Source organism: Lonchura striata, chromosome 10, assembly GCF_046129695.1.
Source record: "Lonchura striata isolate bLonStr1 chromosome 10, bLonStr1.mat, whole genome shotgun sequence".
NCBI lineage: Eukaryota > Metazoa > Chordata > Aves > Passeriformes > Estrildidae > Lonchura > Lonchura striata.
Genome location: NC_134612.1, coordinates 22358772 through 22365180, shown reverse-complemented (window position 1 = coordinate 22365180; position 6409 = coordinate 22358772).

Genomic DNA, 6409 nt, shown 5'->3' with positions numbered 1-6409 from the left:
CAACACTGAATCTTTTTGAAGGTCAGAGGCATTGATTCACAGAGCCATCATTGCCTTACTCAGAAAAGAACCTGTTGCACATCAAAATAGGTTTAATAAACTCTCTCTCTCCTCCTCTTGCAAGTCTCCCCTTCAATCAGAGAGAGGCAATATTGCAGCCAGCTGACTGCCAGGGTCTCCAGAGTATGGTTCTTAAAATGCAATACAGGAAATTCCCCAAATTTATAAAAATGTTCCAGAGGCAAGATTTGTAGGAAAAAACCAATGACTTGTGCTTCATTTGCACTTTGCAAATCAAAAGAGGGGCCTGAAGGGTAGGTTGCATTCCTTGTTTGTAATCCTGACTTCCTGTGGGTCTGGTTTAGGCTGTGTATGCTCCTTGAGGTCACATAGTGATTTTAACTCCAGATTTTCACGTGAACAAAGCAGTTCAGTGATGCTCTAAGTTTAGTCATGACTTGCAAGAATGCAACAACTGGGGAATGTGTCTGCAGTGTGACCTGCAGCTGCTGGTGCTCGCCCGTGTCCCACTAGATAGAAATTTGTGAGTTATTGGTTCTGTTCATGGCCCTCCTTAGAGCCAGCCCTGTTGTAACAGCCTCCACAGGCCCTGAGCTCTTGTCACTGCTCATGATGGAGTGCATGGAGAGGGAAAAAAATTCCCTCTGACATCATGATTTCTTGGGAAGTTTGGCTGAAGGCTGAATGGCTGCGCTCTCCTCAGCACCACAGGCTGACATGTCCCCGCAGGTCTGAAGAGAACACATCTGGTGTTCCTTGGCCTTGCTTTTGGGTTTTTCTGAGCTCTGAACTTCTTACTGGGGTTTTAAGGGATGGAAACCTAACTTTTTTTTTTTTTTTTAAGAAGTAAACATTTGTGATTCTGTGCTTGATTATTCACCTGTTTCTGAGGAGGTGTTTCTGTAGACTGCATCGAACTGATGGAGATGTGACTCAAGGGGAGAACTGGCAGCTCAGAGCTCCTGAGAGCTAGGCTGGCCTCTTTGTCAGGTTTCTCCTCTGACTTTAGGCACATTATTCAGCTTTTCTTCCACGCTGTGTCCCTCTCTTCAAAGAGACCATCAGGTGGGAGAAATCCCAGAACCCAATCCCCCACAGAAGGATTGTGAAGAATTCATGCCTGAAGAGCACTTTGTGGGAATTGTCTTTTCAGACTGAATTATTGAGGCATGGACAAACCTCTGCTTTCTTTTCACAGGGAAGGAATGTAATGAGAAGCAGACTGTTTAAAAACCCCACTAATCAGATAATCCTTGAACATGATGCTGCTCCAGAGCTGCAGTCTCCATATCTGTATGGATGTAGAGGTCTATTCTATTCTGTGCACACTCCTACCTAAGCCTGCACACAGACATTCAAATATATGTATATATTACAGATCTAATTCCTCCAGGTGGATGGTAATCCTGGTTTGGTGCAATTAGCAAACCTTTGATTTATTGTGCTTTAAATTCTCTGATGACATTCATCCCCAGATGAACTTCTGCTGTAGTTGAGACAAATATGTGTTTTACCTGTATAACACATGCTACTACACTTTCTTAATGTGGAGAATGTTCATTTTCCAAGCAAATACTGTTCACAGTTTGGAAAGCATATAGCTCTCCAAAATTCTTGTCAGGTTACTTTGCTGTTTCTGACAGCCTGCAGCAGAGGTTTGATGTATATTTAATGTGTATTTACACTGACCTGGAAAATTTGCAGTTCTTGTAAAACATCTTGTATTCACCTCTTTCTTTTTCTCAGTTTTATGTTGGTAGAAGGTGTAATATCCAACCTGGCTTCCAAAGTTTCTCACCTAATTTCTGCATTTTGGTGGAGTCTCAGCTGTTACAGCTGAGTGTAAAAGTCTTGTAAGAGGAAGTAAACGGGGTGTAAGAGTTGGGTGATGCTAGACAAGATATTTATCTTCTAAGCAGAAATGTTGAGGTGCAGGAAGCTTTATCTGAAGTAAATAGAAAGGCTTTAGGTTGTGCTCAGATTAAGACACTACTTGTTCACCCAGCACTATCAATGCTGACAGATCTGTGTAGCTGCAGAAGGATTTGTACTTTATCCTGACACAGGCAGCAGCAGCAAAAAGGTCAGCCAGTGGTTATATCATGGAGCTGAATGTTTTCCCAGACTGCACAGACTGAACCTTCGTGCCCCAAGGAGCACAAATGTTTTTAAGGTATGTGATATCTACTTTTGAAATCCAGTTTTCAAAAGGAAAAAAAAAATTATATATATATATATACATATATATACACACATATATATACATACACATATATATGTAATATGTTTCTGAAGCATTTCTCCTAGACATGGCAGTTTAGCCTTGCTGTGGCTCAGTTCAGTGCTGTGAGCATGCTGAGTGGAGGGAATTCAGCTTGGGCTGTGCTGCTGGCAGCTGAGATAATCCAGTCATGACTTGCTATGACTTTCTTGTTATGAAATCACTGGTACTGGATAAACACATCTGCCTTCCATCCCTTCTAACACCTCCTTTTTGACTGTAAATAAGTGCTTGGTGTGACACTGACCTGAGCTGAAAATTGTAAATGTGCAGGTGATGAAGTCACCACAGAGCTCACCCCTGAGATATCAGGGACAGGAGTGATCCCTGCAAGATTCCCAGAGGCATAAATTATGCTGGGAACTCACCCAGCTAATGGGATTATTGGGGGAAAATGTCATGCCCTTCAGGAATACAGTGAGGGGTCTATTGGAACAAGCACTGCAATGTTAGGGTGCAACCTTTTCCTGCAGCAAAGCCAATAAGTGGCTTGTGGATTCTGCAAAGGGTCTGTTCTGTCACTCAGCTTTGTCCCACTGCCTCCCAGCTGCACTCACCTGTCCTGCCCTGGGCCAGCCCATGGAGCAAAACAAGAAATGCAAACAGCTCCATGTAAGCAGAGAATAATTTCTTTTGGCAGTTTGCTCCCTGACTGGAGTTCCACCAAATGTTTTGTTTTCACAGCTGATGGTTTTTGGTATGAAATATATGTGAGTGTCTTTGGGACCTTGCATGGGATGTGGGCCTGCCCTCGTTACAATTCACAGCAAAAGCCTCATGAACTGCAGCAGGAACAGGCTCATTTTATGGCTCACAGCCTGGAAATACTCTTCTCAACACAGTGTGGTTTTCCAAAACTGGATGTGATCAACTGTATCACTGCAGGGTTAGATGGCCAAATAATCTGTGAAGAAGCCAAATACAGACATGCTTTCCTTTATAGTTAGTAAAAAATGCTTTAAAAAAACAGGTGAAGTGTTGCCAAGGGTTCCTTGAGTTTTAAGTTTAATGACTATTTGCAGTTTAGAAGTTATTTACTCTGGCTGGACTTGTAGATGAAACAGGAGAAAACCTTCAAGTCAAGGAAAAGTACTTGTCTTTTTATGTATTTCACCTTTCAGCTCTGATGGACTTAAAAACAAAGCTCTGGTAATGTGTTTGTGTATTTGTCTAAGCCTATAGAGATAATCTTAGCCCTCAAGGGCTTACAGTCAAAATCATTTCTTTGCAGCTCCCTGGGTACATTAGAACAAGCTGAGCAGCAGCGATGGAAGCGCTGAGATAGTTCACCTCCACTGTGCTTGCAGGGCTGATGTCTTGAAAAAACCCAGCTGGCAGGGATAATTGAATCTGTTGCTGCAGTCAGGTTGGTAGGAATGCCTTTCTGTTTCAAAAGCCTTTCACCGATTGTAGTCACAGAAGAATCTCTGAGTAAAGCTCCTCAGGCACGCAGGGAATGGAGAGCTGCACCCAGCAGTCTTGCTCTGTTTTCTCCGCATCCCTCTGCTGACAAAGCTTTCTCACACTTGTGTGAAACGTTAACGTGGGAGGGAGATTCCTTGGCTCCCTTCCCTCCTGACATTTCCAATGCATTTCCCAGACCTGTTTTTCCATCCTGCAGTGTAAAATTGATTTTGATGAAATCTGGAGTGAATTAAGCTGCAACACAGCGATCTCCTTTCTCAACTCATATTTGCTGTCTGCCTTATTTACATGGAGAAGAAGCACTTGGACATGCCAATGGTCCTGTCATTTATTTGCCTTGTGTATCGTGCCTTTGGCTACTAGAATTAAAGTGAAAAATACAATTAAAAGCATTAGCTGTAGCAGACATACAAAAAAATATCATTACATGCTTGACAATGTTCTCCTTCATGTTGTTAATTCCTGCAGATCTACCTGTGCTATTAGATTTCACATACAGATTTTATTTTTCTCCAAAGACTGCATTAATTGGAATGAGCATTCCTGTTTGTGTAAGAGAAAAAAGGAAGATGTCACCATGCTGAAAAGCCTCACCTGACTTTTCCTGGTGAGTATGGTCTAAACTTAAACTCGAAATGAGCAAATATTTTTCAGGCTTCAAAATATTTGCTGAACAATGTTGTTAGGTAATGTGTTTGGCTTGCTGCACCATGGAAAATATTTGTGTGTAAACTCAAATTGTTATGTAAACACTACATTTCACATAAACAAAGTTGGTCTGTGGTGAAAAGCAGAGAGAGGCAGCTCAGATGGGATGTGGGCATCTGGATCCTTCCTCCCTACACACCTCAGCAGGGAGCATGGGCTTGAGAGTCACACTGGTGATATCTTGCAAGGACCAAACCTAAGTACTGAGAGTGCAAATGTCCCTCATTCTTCATTCCCAAATTAAAATACGTGACCAAAGAAAAGCAAAATTCTTTGCAAGTTGGAAAGCACTGCTGCTGAGCATAGCACTGACATTTCTGTAGTTCTTTCCCTGTGAAAATATTCTGGGGGAAAAAGGTTTCTGATAAGAAAGCCTGAAATGGTATTAACAGTGCAAACCCAGATTATTTGCTTTATCAGTGAGACTGAGAATCCACAAATGCCTTATACTTGTGCCTCTCAATTCACTTATGGCCTTCTTTATGGTGAGATTATTAGTCATATAAATAGTTCACAAAACACTTTAAATACATACCTCTTTAACATCTAGTAGGAACACACCATTGCAAGACTTTATTGCAAAGACCTCAGAGAAATCCCTGTCACCCTCAGTTTGAACCTCCTCTTCACCTGTGGCTGCCACCATGAAAGTACTTCCAAAGAAAACAAATGCCTAAAGAAACAAGGGCAGGAGAAATAACAGGACGAGAAAGAAAGACAAATCTAACAGCATGAGAAAGAAAGACAAATCTGGACAAGTCCAACGGAGTGGTGACATGTCTGCATGACGTGTCTCCAGTGAGGTGATGGAGCACAGACAGGCTGGCACCTCTGCAGAGTTAAAACAGACCAGGCTGGAGAAAGGAGACATTTTCTTTTACCCAGGGTCTGCATTTCCAGCCCTGCATGCTGTGCTGCATGCAAACATACTAAATACCTGAGACATTAAATCCCAGCTATGAAAAAAGGCTGAAATTACAGGCATTTCGTGGAAGAACAGTTTTTTAAAGAATGCAATGCCAGGAGCAAGATACCTCTGGCTGTGTGCTGTTTGCAACATTTCATAATTTCTTGTTAGTCCTGATAAAGGCTGTAAAAGAGTGTATAAACCAGGCAACCTTGCCCAGCTGGACTTGTTTAATTTCATGATTACTGCTCAAGGTAGACCAGAGAGAAAACAGAACTGAAACTCTCTACACCCAAGGCAAACAAAACCTCAGAATCATGGGATATTTCAAAGTGCATTAAAGTAGTCTTTTCCTCAGTTGTAAGGGATTTGGTTTTGGCAGGTGAGTTCTGGATACCTCCAACAAGGTTTTACTAAAGGTCAGAACGGTCCTGGTTTGCACAATTCCCAACATTTCCCAACATTTCTCAAGATTTCTGTTCAGTGCTGCTACCTCCTGGCTCCACGAGGGCAGGGCTGTCAACAAACAGGCAGGGTTTTTTGGCCAGGCTCCTTCCTTATTAGCTGTGAGCAGCAGATTGTTTAATATTTGAAGCACTCTGGTGAAATCACACTGGCTCATTTGTTTTCAAACATTACAGGGAAAGGGAAACAAGTTGAGTGGAGGGGTGGAGCAGATAATCAGCAGTGTTTTTCCCTCCTTGGCTAAGTATTTTATAGATACTGTGGAAAGTACCGGCTCTAAAAGTTTTGACCTTAACTTAGTGTGTTCAGTTTGCCTATTCAGAAAAGTAAGGTAAACTCCCACTTAAATTCCCTGTTTGTTTGTGCCAGTCACTGCTCTTCTTGCTCTGGTGTGAGGGGTTCCTTCACCAGCACATTAGGTGAAGCAGCTACAATAATGTGGGCAAAAGTTTTCTGGGTTAGGTGTATCCCTATTCAAACCTCACTGACACAGCTCTGGCTGGGGCAGCAGCTCCTGCTGTTGGGCTCTTGGGGTTCCCTCTCTGTCAACTCTGGTCCCAGAGTTCCTCAGGACAATGTCAGTCTCTCTGTTGGGTTCAGCA